General features: G+C 31.8%; 1 protein-coding gene across 1 annotated transcript in view; it reads right to left on the bottom strand.

Annotated features, from left to right (window-relative positions):
- LOC115431922 (diacylglycerol kinase zeta-like) overlaps window positions 1–11,726 on the bottom strand; it is a 205,361-nt gene extending 193,635 nt beyond the window's left edge. Inside the window, 1 exon segment of the mRNA XM_030152643.1 lies at window positions 11,659–11,726. The gene's annotated coding sequence lies outside the window, so the exon portion shown is untranslated.
- Window positions 11,727–14,761: the final 3,035 nt, after the last annotated feature.

A 14,761-nucleotide genomic window follows, 5' to 3' on the forward strand; every position in this document is an offset into this window, starting at 1 on the left:
CAGACTAGTAAAAACAGCAAGTAGATAGGACCAATATTTGGGGAGATATTAGTAATTCTGGAAGAATACAACAGCCTTACAATAGCCTTGTCCAGAATCATAGAATCATATAACTGAAGTGGGTTACCTAGCAACAGATAAACAAAAGGGCCACACTGCCATGGTGTCAAATTTCATGTGCAGAAACAGTTATTCAACTGAAGACACCAGTGAAATTTACCAAGAAAGTAAAGAAAGTAAAGGAAGGAAGTGGAGCAGAGGTAAGTTTATCATCTACCACATCTAGAACCTGTGGAACCCCACAGGTCAACGCACTAGTTATATTATACATTATATTACATTAAATTATATTATATTATATTACATTATATATAGGTTTTTGTTCAAATGACACTTGTTTCTGCTGCTGTGAAGGTTGTAAACGATCCAACTGAACCGACGCCGTCTGTCCTCGTTTATTGATTTTTCAACGACATTCGATAATGATGATCACGTTACTTTAATCAAATCTCTTTCAGTCGAGTGTTTCAACATCAAGGTCCAGGAAATGTTTATTATCACTGAGGGACGATTATTTTTACAACATTATACAAAGAACAACAGGCGTTGAATATATGATACGAACTACATGGAGGAGTTTAAAAGGGCGGGAAAAGAGTTGGTTCTATTTCGACAACGTCTTCAAGCATTTAAAAAAAAAAATTTAACCAATATTTCAGTTCATTTTTTTCACATTTAGTACAATTTTATCATCATTTTGATGATGTTTCTCAAATTTTCGTTCATTTTTGCTTATTTCTGTTCATTTTTGGACATTTTTGTTCTCGTTACTGTTTAATTTGTTCACACTTGTTATTCTTTTGTTATTTTCTGTTTATTTCTGTTGATTGATTGATTGATGTTTGTTCTTATTTATTTTGTTCATTTTCTTAAGGTTTTTTCATACATTTTCTTTATTTCAGTTTATTTTGCTCACGTTTCTCAAAATTTTGTAAGTTTTTAAAACATGGAAATAACCTAAACAAATATGAACATGAAGTATCTTGATAGACGTACAATTTTGACATTGTTTTGATGATGTTTCTCAAATTTTTGTTCATTTTTGCTTATTTCTGTTCATTTTTGGACATTTTGTTCTCATTGTTTATTTTGTTCATAATTGTAGGTGATTTTTTAAAATACATTTTTCTTTATTTCAGTTCATTTTGTTCACGTTTCTCAAAAATTTGTACATTTTTAAAATATGGGACTAACCTAAACAAACTTGAACATGAGATGTCTTAATAGAAGTACAATTTTAACATCATTTTGATGATGTTTCTAAATTTTTTTGTTCACTTTTGCTTATTTTCTGTTTATTTCTGTTCATTTTTGGACATGTTTTGTTCTTGTTACTGTTTAATTTGTTCACTTTTGTTGATTTTTTTTGTTATTTTCTGTTTATTTCTGTTCATTTTGCTTATTTTCTGTCTATTTCTGTTCATTTTTGGACATGTTTTGTTCTCATTACTGTTTAATTTGTTCACTTTTGTTGATTTTTTTTTGTTATTTTCTGTTTATTTCTGTTCATTTTGCTTATTTTCTGTCTATTTCTGTTCATTTTTGGATATGTTTTGTTCTCATTACTGTTTAATTTGTTCACTTTTGTTGATTTTTTGTTATTTTCTGTTTATTTCTGTTCATTTTTGTAGGGTTTTTTAAATATATTTTTTTCTTTATTTCTCACATTTTTGACATTATTTCTATGTTATGTTATTATTTCACTTTAGATCATGTTGGTCTGTATGTGGAACCTGAACTAAAATGAGTTTAATATCCATGTAACAGATAAAACCTGCTCTATCTTATTTTTCCCTGTAGTTTAACATTATTTTTATCCTCTCTGTTTAATGCCACATGTTCTTGTATATAAATCCTTACGGCAGAGGCTTTTTTTTTTAACTGTGTACATTCTGCCTTGCCCTGTTCGTGGTCAGCTTCAGCCACTATGCTCGTATTATAACAGCGTCCGCGTGATGCTATTTGGCGCTAGCATATGTGTGTGTATGTGCTATTATATAACCGCTGCTCTACGACGATAATCCTCAACCATAACAGTGGAGAGTGAGAGAGAGAGATGAGATGGGAGTACTCAGAAATAATACATTATCCACCTCAGAGTCCGTTTAATACTCTTTGTCTGAGATATTTCAATCGTTATATGAACATACACTCAATATCCACCGTTTCCTGAAATAGAGACAATCTATTTTTACTGATAATAATAATAAAAAAGCAGATTTGGAATAGATGAGTGTCTCCAAAGGCAGAGCAGAGGGTGAAATGAAGCATGAAATAAACACCCAGGATAAAATATTATGTACAAAGGAAGTAAATATATAATAACGTCATCGGATCCGACGGTGTGAGCAATTATACGAGTGTCTCCACAGGATTAGGACGCTTTGTTTCTACATGACAAAGACCAGTAAAATAATAACATAATGACCGATAAATAATGACAAAAACTAACTTTTCTCTGTTTTAGAGTGAAAAAAGTAAAATTACATCATGAAAATGTTTACATCTGCAAACTATCCTTTAAAAAACTGCGAATACCATGAAAAATCTGGAATTTATTATGAAAATTAAGGGTAATTTTAACAATATTCTGCCTTAGTTTATTATTTACACATCTGCAATTTAAGAAGATTTGAGAAACGTGAACAGAAATTAGAAAAAAAATACAAATATGAACAAATAAACAATCAGGAAAAACAAAACTGAACTGGTTTATATATGACCCTTGAACTAAAATGAGAGCCTTTGGTTACTATGACGACCTCATCTGAGTCACAACACTTTCCCATAGACCTGTTGGAAAACAGACTAAACTTAAGTGGAAAGTTTTTGTCTGTATTTCAATAAAAACCTGATTTCATTCATATTTATGCAGAAACAGAGACAAAACTAAAGAAGGTTTGAACCAAAGAATCAAATAAACATCAGATAAAGTGTTGTGTAATAGCTGAAAAAAAAGGCGCCGTCGTATCCAGTGTGTGAGACTATATATATATTATAAACATTTTCATGTAATTTGACTTTTTTGAACAAAACAGAAAAAAATTAAACTATTGGAGAAAAAATGTAAATAAACTGAACAAATATGAACAACCTGGAACCTCTTAAGAATTAAAAGTGCAATTTTAACATCATTTTGGGTTTTTCTTCCTCAAATTTTCTTTCATTTTTGCTTTTTTGTGCTCATTTTGTTCATGTTTCTCAAATGTTTGTACATTTTTGACTTTATTTATAGGTTATTGTTTAACTGAAGTCATATTGGGCTGTGAATAAATAATGTGAATAACCTGAACAAATATGAACGTGAAATGTCTGAAAAAAATAAGTGCTATTTTAACTTGCTTATTTATTTATTTTTTATTATTATTATTATTATTATTATTATTTTTTTTACATATATATTATTTTTGCTTTTTTCTGTATATTCTGTTTTGTCATTTTTATATCATTAATAGGTTATTATGACAGTATTTTACTGGTTTACTGATTTTAACTGAACTGGTTTATATGTGACCCTTGAACTAAAACGAGAGCCTTTGGTTACTATGACGACCTCATCCGAGTCATGACACTTTCCCATAGACCTGTTGGAAAACAGACTAAATTTAAATGGAATATTTTTGTCTGTATTTCAATAAAAACCTGATTTCATTCATATTTATGCAGAAACAGAAACATTAGATAAAGCGTTGTGTAATAGTTGAAAAAAGGCTCAAAAAGAAAAAAAAACACAACCCTCAAATGACGTAAACTGTGGACCTGAAGTGAAAAGTTGTGCTGATTGTTTCCCACAGATAATATGGTTTGGTCCGTTTGTCGTATCCAGTGTGTGAGAGTACACAGACGCCACTGTTGGCTCAAATATTTACATGAAAACTAGAGCCCAACTATGCAAATGCATGACATTAATCACACGATACAGCATCCAGGTTTTCCACTGGGGAAGGAAAAGGGAAAAGGCTCCGTTTCACTGCCCACCTGTCACTCATCCTAAGCCCCGCCCCTTAAAAATAAATCCACAATGCCATTGGCTGAAGTGTCAGAAAATATGAACCTGAAATGTTGAAAAATGAAAAATAGGTGTAATTTTAACATAATTTTGTTGATATTTCTTTAATTTTTGGTCATTTTTGTGCACATTTTATTCTTGTTATTGTTTATTTGGTCTTCTTTTTGGGGGGGGGGGGGATTTTTGCTTATTTCTGTTTATTTTGTTCATAATTTTTAATATTATTTATACTTTTTTTTCTGCTAGTATTTTACTTTAGATCATGTTGGTCTGTATGTAGATCCTGAACTGCATCGACCATAACTATAATTCCACTTATATTTTACATTTACAGTCAGTTGTGAAAAGAAAAGGAGACACAATTCAAAATTATCCTACTTTTCCACTTAAAATAGTACATTTTCCCATTTTAAACACATTTTCTATGTTCTACTGTGAATAAAATATGGGTTTATGACGTCTGCAAATCATTGAAATTTGTTTTTAGTTGCATTTTTTTCCTCTTAAGCCTCATGCCTCCCTCAAAAAAAAAAAAAAAAAAAACTGTGGTCACCGTTGTGGACAAAAATGTACACGCACATGAAATCATCATACGTCAACATTTGTTCTTGCTTTTTTTTTTTTAATCTCTTAAACAACTTCCGCCCTGCTCAAAACTTCCAAACATTCAACAGTTCTTAACCCTTTAAATGCCATTTTAATCATTTGAATTATGAGTGAATTATTACAAAAAACACCAAAAATGGAATATTTTCAACTCCTCTTTATTTAGTTGTGTTTTTTTTTTTTTCCTCTTTTTCTGTGTTTAACAGGTCTGTAGGTTTATTGTATAATTTGTTTTTTGTTTTTTGCATTGTGTCTGTGTGGTCCCTTATGTCTAAGTACATGTTTATGTAAATGTATAATTTAAAATTAAAAAAAGGAATATTTTCCATAAACTAAGTCGTAAGTGGATGAAAGATTGGTGGTTATTAGAGCCTTGGATATGTCAAAGATTAGCCACAAAATTGATTTGATTGCAGGGGAGAAGTTGTTTCTAAGAGGTTTATTTAAAAAAAAAAAAAAAAAAAAAAAGCAAGAAAAAATATTGATGAATGATGGTAGTTTTGGTATGGTAGTTTTTTGTGTGTGTACATTTGTCCATGAGGGTGCAAAATGCATCATGGGAGAAGAAAACACATCTAAGCGTAAAAGATGCTGGATTTCAAAAACATAACTAAAAAGAAACATTTCATGCCAAAAGCTGCAACAACAGCCCAAATGATCAACAAATGAAAAAAAAAATAAAAAAAATTTAAAAAAAAAGGGAATATTTTCCATAAAATAAATAGTAGATGGATGAAACACTGGTGGTTATTAGAGCCTTGGATATGTCAAAAATTAGCAACAAAATTGATCTGATTGCAGGGGAGAAGTTATGAGATTTATAAAAAAAAAAAAAAAAAGAAAAAAAAAAAAGAAAAAATATTGATGTATGATGATTTTATAGTAGTTTTTTGTGCATGTACATTTTTGTCTACGAGGGTGGTAAAATGCATCATGGGAAAATACTACTACTACTACTAATAATAATAATAATAATAATAATAATAAATTTGATTTCTATTGCACTTTTCAAGACACTCAAAGCACTTTACATTACTGATCCATTATTTATTCAATAAAACACATGAGTAAAAGATGCTGGATTTCACAAATATAACTAAAAAAGAAACATTTTATGCCAAAATCTGCAACAACAGCCAAAATGATCAACAAATGAAAAAAAGAGACAGAGAAAAATGGACAAAAATACCTGAAGGGTGAAACTGAGGCTTAAAGTGAGGAAAGTGAACAAACGAAGTCGACGAACTGTTCTAAAAGCACGTGGCGGTACCGTTACCTCTACAGCCCATTCCATGACAAACACTGGAGAGGCTACTGAGCATGTGCAGAAGCCACACACTAAACTAACCAGTACAGACACATTTTTGGAAGGGAAACTATGAATGACATTTAGTGAGATAAACAAACTCCTTCCAACATCTGCTTTTACCAGGAATATTTCCTGTTTTATGTGGAATTCTGTGCACGGACTGACTTTAAAAGACGTCCTTTGATGTGACAGACCTAAAAAGCGTCAGTAAAAGGGTCGGCCCAGTTCCGTTCCACCGTCACTGAGCTCATATTCCATCTGTCCGCTACACCTCTGTGTGTTTGGAAAGGTTATCCGGGGTTATCCACGTCTGTGAGAAAGTTTCAGGAATGTTTCATATCCAAACATTACGTCCGAACCAATTCCCTCCACGGCAGCAGATCTTATTTAAGAACCGTTCCAGATTCTGTTTAGTTACTTCTGCTCCGCGGAGAACGTACATGGACGTAATTATACACGACAAAACAAACACTATGTTATAGAATGGGTTTTTTTGTACAGTTTTTCTGTGTTGTAATCTATTCTTTGTATTTTCCTCTTTTCTTTTGGTTTTTATTTGTTCTTCTGTGCTGCCCTTTGGTCCACTGTGGGTGGTAGAAATAAAGTTAGATTAGATTTTCTTTATTTTCTTTATTCTAATCCTATGTTTTCCTCCATTTTTGATTTTAAACCAGGGCTGTCAAACATTATTTAATACCTTGACCTGGAAAAATACGTCTTTTGTCCTCAATGAAAAAGTATTTGTTCACTTTCATGCCATATTTCATGTGTTTTTGGTTCGTTTTTGAAGTCTTTTGCTCATTTATTCACTTTTATGACATATTTCACAGTATTTTGGTTTGCTTTTTCTGCATTTTTCTGGTATTTTGCTTAATTTCTCCTCAACGAAAAAGTATCGGTTCACTTATGTTCATTTTCTGGGTCATTTTGTTCAATTTCCTCAATTTTTTGCACATTTTATTGATTGTAGCAACATATTTCACATTTTCTTTTTGTTCAGTTTTCTGTTTTTTGCTCATTTTCTTCCCGTTTTACAAGTATTTGTTCCTTTTATGATATTTTTCAAGGTTTTTTGGTTTGTTTTTCCTAATTTTTCACCTATTTTGCTTAATCTGTCCTCAAAGAAAAAGTATTTGTTCACTTGTATTCCATATGTCATTATGTATTTTGCTCATTTCCTTCTCGCTTTACAAGTATTTATCCACTTTTATGACATATTTCACAGTATTTTGGTTTGTTTTTTCCTCATTTTTCTGGTATTTTGCTTAATTTGTCCTCAAAGAAAAACTATTTGTTCACTTTTATGACATATTTCAAGGTTATTTTGGTTCTTTTTTCCTAATTTTTCTAGTAATTTGCTTAATTTGTCCTAAAAAAAAAAAAAGCATTTGTTCACTTTTATTCCATATTTCTTTTTATTTTTGGTTCATTTTTGAAGTATTTTGCTCATTTTCTTCTCGCTTTAGAAGTATTTGTTCACTTTTAAGACATATTTCAAGTTTTTTTAGGTCGTTTTTCCTCATTTTTCTAGTAATTTGCTTAATTCGTCCTCAAATAAAAAGTATTAGTTCACTTTTATGACATATTTCTGTTTTTTGGTTTGTTTTTTCCGAATTTATCAAGTATTTTGCTCATTTTCTTCTCGCCGTAGAAGTATTTGTTCACTTTTATGATATATTTCAAGTTTTTTGGTTCATTTTATCATAATTTTTGAAGTATTTTGCTCATTTTCGCCTCACCAAAAAACTACCTTGACCTGTAAAAATATGTCTTTTATTTGATATTATTTAAAATACATGGAAAAAGTCATAAACTAGTGCCACATTTGGAAGTAAAACTGTTTGAACTATAACAGAGGAGTCAAACAACATTAGAAATGTGCACATCATTATGATCTAAAGCTGACTCTATTCGACTTTAACTCATGTATTTCCTTCAAAACCCACAAAACAGGAAACTTAAACACAAAGGGTCTAACCAGTGAAGTCAAACATACGGCCCCTGGGCCAAAACCGGCCACCAAAGACAAATTACACTGAAGATATTAGAATTAATGATATTAAAATCAGCTCAGTTCAGGTTCCACATACAGAACAATAGGATCTAAAGTAAAATACTATCAAAATAACTGAGAAATAATGACAAATACAAACTTTTCTTATTGTTTTAGTGTAAAAAAGTTTTTAAAAAATTACATAACAATGTTCACATTTACTAAAAAATGTGAATAACCTGAACAAATATGAACGACATGAAATGTCTTAAGAAAAATAAGAGGAATGTTAACATAATTTTGATGATGCTTCTCAGATTGTTTTTTTCATTTTTGTGCATGTTTTGTTTTTCGTATTGTTCATTTTGTTCATATTTGTTAATTTTTAGGTGATTCTGTTCATGTTTCTCAAATGTTTGTACATTTTTTTACTTTATTTATAGGTTATGTTAATATTTTACTAAGATAATATTAAGCTGTGAATAAAAAAGTGAATAATATGAACAACATGAAATGTCTTAAGAGAAACAAGAGAAATTTTAACATCATTTGGTTGATGTTTTTGAAATATTTATTCATTTTTGTGCATGTTGTGCTCTTGTTCCTGTTTATTTTGTTCACGTTTGTTCATTTTTAGGTAATTTTTGCTTATTTCTATTAATTTTGTTCATGTTTCTCAAATTTTTTGACCTTAATTATAGGTTAATAAGTTATTAATTTACTGGTTTGATCCACATATTGGTGTATGAATAAAAACTATGAACCTGAAATGTCTTATAAGTGTAATTTTACAAATATTCTGTTAGTTATTAAATGTTTTGTGTATTTGTAGAACCACTGTGATCTGTTAGTTATAGTGACCATGTGTAAATGACAAACTGAGGCAGAATATTGTTAAATGACACATGAAAATGTTTACATTTATAAAATATTCCTTCACAAAAAATGTGAATATGAACAAATATGAACGACCTGGAAAGTCTTAAGAGAAGTGAATGCAATTTTAACTTCATTTTGTTGATGTTTCTCACATATTTGTTCATTTTTGTGCATGTTTCGATTTTGGCATTGTTTATTTTGTTCACATTTGTTAATTTTTATATAATTTTTTGTTTATTTTTGTTCATTTTGTTCATATTTCTCAATTTTTTTGACATTATTTATAGGTTATTATGTTGTTATTTTACTGGTCTGATCCACTTGAGATCATATTGATCTGTGAATAAAAAATATGAACAACCTGAAAAGTTCTTAGAAAAATAAGTGTAATATTGACATAATATTGTTGATGTTTCTCAAATTTTTGTTCATTTTTTTTTACATTACATTCTTGTGATTGTTTACTTTGTCTATATTTGTTCCTTTTTAATGCAATTTTTGTTTATTTCTGTTCATGTTCCTCAATTTTTTGTTCCTTTTTGACATTATTTATAGGTTATTATATCATTCAGATAATATTGGGCTGTGAATAACCTGAACAAATATAAACAACCTGAAATGTCTAAAGTAAAATCGGTGTAATTTGACCAATATTCTGCCTGCTATTAAATGTTTTGTGTATTTGTAGATCCACTGTGATCCGTACGTTATAATGTACATGCTGAGGCAGAATATTGTTAAAATTACCCTTAAATTACTTTGAGATCCACGTTTCAAACAGACATTTTATGATTATAATAGTTCTAACTGTTCTACCATGAAAGTTATGACATGTTCAGCTCTTTTATTTCGTTAATTTCACACTAATATTCTGACAGCTTTTTCAGTTTTCACACTCAGACTGATGTTATTGTACACATTTGGACCACGCGTCTGTTTTTTTCATGTATGTCATCGTATAAACCTGCTCACTTCCATGTGACGGTTTCATTTCTTCCATGAATAACTACAGTAATGACTATTTACTCAGTGACTTAGTGACTGTCAGCTTGTGTTTGTGTCTGTAAATGTTTCCATTACTCGCGCTCTCTCCACCTCGGTCTGTAAATGTCATGTTGTTAGTCGACACAGCGACACTTAAGATTGAAAATTACATAAATACACAGGGTTGGATGTGGAAGACGCTCAGATTTATGTCCATGTTTGTCCTACTTCACTGTTCAAAGACAAAATTCAGCCCAAATGAAATGAAAGTTTGAGGTCCGATCAGTGAAAACACACTTTTACTCAAGTGGACAAAGTGTTTTAGAGTTGAAATAGGTTTAAGTAAGTCCGAGATTCACTAAAGGAGAGAAATATATGAAGAAAATAACAGATAAGTGAAGAAAACATGCTGAACTGTCTTCATTTATGTTCATTTTCTGGATCATTTTGTTCAATTTCTTCTTTATTTTGCACACTTTATTGACTGTGGCGACACATTTCATGTTTTTTTTGGTTCAATTTTTTGTCATTTTTTAAGTATTTTGCTTATTTTCTTCTCACTTTACAAGTAATTGTTCACTTTTACAACATATTTCACGTTTTTTTTTTGTTAATTTTTCTCTCATTTTTTATATATTTTGCTAATTTTCTTCTCGCTTTACAAGTATTTGTTCATTTTTATGACATACTTCACAGTATTTTGGTTAGTTTTTTCCTCATTTTTCAAGTATTATGTTTAATTTGTCCTTAATAAAAAGTATTTGTTCACTTTTATGCCATATTTCACGTTTTTTATGGTTTGTTTTTTCCTATTTTTTTTCAAATATTTTGCTCATATTCTCCTCGCTGTAGAAGCATTTGTTCACTTTATGGCATATTTCAAGGTTTTTTTGGTTCGTTTTTTTCCTTATTTTTCCAATATTTTGCTCATTTTATTCTCATTTTACAAGTTTTTGCACATTTTATCTGATGAATAATTGAGACCAACTATTTACATACGTATATTGATAGGATGAGTGGATCTACAGGTGTTAAACATTACAGATCAGTAGGTGCTTTCAGAGGATTCACTACATTTGTACAACTTACACCTGAAACACAACAGTTTCTCTGTGTTAAACTTCAATTTTAAAGGGTGTTTTTACGAACCTGCTTATAAATAACTTTTTATGGTGCGGAACAGTGTATATTTTTAGTTTCAAACAAGTGACGTTTTGTAGTTGCATGACAGAATTCTCAACAGTGGATAAAAGTTTAAGAACTGAAACTACAAAAACCATGTGTGTAAAACTCTACTTCAGTGCAATAATCGCAACTATGAACCTTATTTTCAATATTACTTTGTACGTATCCTTTATTATTACTTGTGTACATCCTTATATGCTATATATATTTCTTTTATCTGTAGTATAGAGTTGGCTTCTTGTATATTTTAGCATTTCTTTGTAGTTTTTGTATATTGTTAATATTTTTCAGTACAACTTTCTCTTTCTTTTTGCTGCTATTCTGTTCTATTCTATTTTATTCTCCAACAACCATGTCTTGTTACCACTAATAACCCCATTTTTCTTTCTGCTTTATCTGTAATGAAGCTGGTTTTAAAGGAGAAAGAACAGAGCACTGCATCAGCCGGATATTTACATCAAAGTAACACTTTAAATGAAGAAAAACTACTGTTCCCCAAGGGTTTAGTTTAGCTCTGGTGCATTACAGTGAATTCTTCCACAAACATTTGCAGTATGATAAGTCAAACGTACGCTATTCCGCTCTGAATGCCTTAAAAATGAATTCAAAAAAAAGAATGAACAGATACCGAACCTGAGAAAGGAGAAGAAAACTACTGATCCATGCTTCCATGTATGTACAGAGCTGACACTGAAGCGAACTGAGAGCGAGTGGTGGCGGCTAAGGGGAAGCAGAGTGAAGGGGGCGGAGCCTGAGATGCTCCAGTGTGTGTGTGTGTGTGTGGGGGGGGGGGGATGAGCCAGAGGGGTGTGGCCAAAAGAGAGAGCAAGACACAGAGAGAGAGAGAGAGAGAGAGAGAGAGAAAACTAAAATAACCCAATGTACTTCCTTGTCAAGTGCAAAAAATGCGATAACGTTCGCGCACACACACATATTTACATACTTTTACACACAAAAAAAAACATGAACACACACACGGAGAAAGAGGAAACAGTCTGCATTAACCCTTCGATGCATAAATGAGTCATAAGGAACCGTTAAAGTAGTTTTTGTAATGAGAAGTTATTTTTTTCATATACTTGGTATTCCTTAAAAAAACATGTAATTGACATCATGTGATTCAAAGTTTTAACTTATATTTTATCGATTTTATGAAGTTTTAGTTCTTGTATTTCTGCCCCGACCTCACAACATTTCTTTTAATTATCATATTGATAATATCTGCATATTGTACAAATTACTGGTATAAATGTCTTTAACAGAGTGACTTTTCAGATTAAATATAGAGAAAATCACAGAGTTATTAATATTTACAGTTATTATTTTACTGGTCCGACTCACTTTAGACCATATTGGTCTGAATGTGAACTGAACTAAAATGAGTTTAACGTCTCTGGTTTCAGCTGTTCTGAAATGCTCAAAAATGCTCAAACCTTTCTACCACACTCGATCTATAGTTGCTTTTCGATCGGAAATATGTGCAAAACTTTACCGATATTTACTCAATGTCGAAAAAACAGAAGGGTATGATCAAGCAAAAGTGAACATCAACATGAAAAAGTACATTTGCACACATTAAGTCAAGTGGGTTCAGTTTTTAGGTAAAGATCTGTATTTTACGGAACTGTTGTCCTTTTAAAAATACCACTTGCAGAAAAAAAAAGTTGCAACCGATTTTATCGACTGTACTTTTTACACCATAGCCATGCCTCAGACATAAAAATATAACAATGTTTACTGCCACAGTAATATGGCACCAAATATGGGTTTGTCTATTGCCACAGACCAATCAAATGTTCTCATTTGTACTAAAGCCAATCACAGATACTGTTCCATGAACTCATTCTCCTCTTGTTGCCACAGTACTGTGGTCATATATGGAGTATACTTCAGTTCATTCTTTTGTGCATTTTTCTACCACAGTACTGTGGCAACTGATGGAAGAGACGACTAATTAGTGATAGTATATAGTCTAGAATAGGAAGTATTGTTGTAAATACTTTATTTGTGGTTTTATGGTGTTCTTTGGTCTGGAGGCTGGAGAAGGTGGGCGGAGCTACATGTTAGATGCAGCAGTGCACCATGTGACTTCTCAGTTCTGTGTCAGTTCTGTGTCAGTTCTGTGTCAGTTCTGTGCTGTGGTCCAAATTATGCACTCTGAACGTTGTCCCAGTGTCTAATATATATCAATGTCACAATTACCTACTAGTGCCCTTGGCGCCGTGCCCCTCCCACTCCCGCCCCGTTTGAAAATCTTCCAAAAAAAATAATAAAAATGGTACTTTGACATCAAACTGACCCCAAGTCCTCAGCACTGCAGTCTGACACGTTACCAAGTGAGTTAAATCGCCGCTGTTTTAGGTCTGAACTATTTGCTATCTTGTACTGTGGTACTTTTCGGGATGCAACAAGTTACCCGTCAAGACATGATATAACATGGATTCATTTTATAAACTCTATAAATAAACTACATTCACTCCAAATACATTGATATTTGACTATTATATTATTTATGTTATAGTCTAAACACACACTGTTTAAAATTAATAAATGCACATATCTATGCAAAATACATGTGAACATAATGTTAATATTATTCGTATGTTGTAAATATTGTCAAAAAAATATATATGATATTGATAATTGAAATAAAAAATGTTTAATTTGACATTTTCTTTTGTTGTCCATCCATGATGCTGCCAGTTGTCAAAACTCTTACTATTTAGGTTTGATCAAATATGTTTTGCTTTAACCAGTTATTAGGCTGGAAAATAGAGGGTTTAAGGTATACACTGAATACATTTGAGGATGAAGACTAAAATGGAGAAGTTTGTATTTCATGCAAAAAATAGATGTTAATTTTTTGTCCATCCCAGTAGTTTTTGATATTTTTTTTTAATTTCAAAATATTTGAAACTAAGTTTTGCTCTTTGAGTATGTTTACTGTGTTATTTGTGTTTCATAAAGGCTAACTAATGCCCTGCTGGTATCTTTATTCATTTTTTTTAATGATCCTAGGTTCGATAGAGGCTTTAAAAATAACCCTGCAGGAACTCAACACAACTGCACTGTTTTATCTGATTCTCAAACTCATCTGCGGTATCCACTTGTTATGGGAAATGTGTGATAATCTTAAATCTTGACTTGTTTCACACTGCGTGAACCTCAGAGACAAAAAAAAGCCCACAAAAGATGTATTTCGGGTCTGAGCACTGATCGGTACTAAGATCTTCTTAAACATGGGAGGATTATTGACATTTTTTCTTAAATGCATCATATTTTCGGGGGGGGGGGGGGGGGGGGGGGGGTGTAAAGTCATTGTCTATTTCCTGGTGTCATGTGACATGTCAAAACAGCTCTGAGGGTAAAGTAAAAACCCACAGTGGAAGCTAAAGTAGCCATGATTCCTGACAATTATTTACTGGATGGTGTAGCCGAGCTGGAGGCACTGCTGTCGTTGACTCTGTTGCCATGACAACCGTAACTGCAGCCCCCTGTTGCTGTGGGAAATGCTCTTCCCCTTGTCCACATGATGACGACTGACCCACTGGCAAGGTTAGACACAAACATTCTCTCACGCACAAAAAAAACACCAAAAAAAAAAAAAAAAACCAACACACACATAAATACAGTCCCCATCTGCACTGACTCACTGGGACTAAACAGGAAACAACACCGACCCAGATACGACGGGAAAAACCCTGATCCCTCCGCATATTTGTGAACCAAACACTGC

Source organism: Sphaeramia orbicularis, chromosome 2 (assembly GCF_902148855.1).
Source record: "Sphaeramia orbicularis chromosome 2, fSphaOr1.1, whole genome shotgun sequence".
In the NCBI taxonomy this organism is placed as follows: Eukaryota; Metazoa; Chordata; class Actinopteri; order Kurtiformes; family Apogonidae; genus Sphaeramia; species Sphaeramia orbicularis.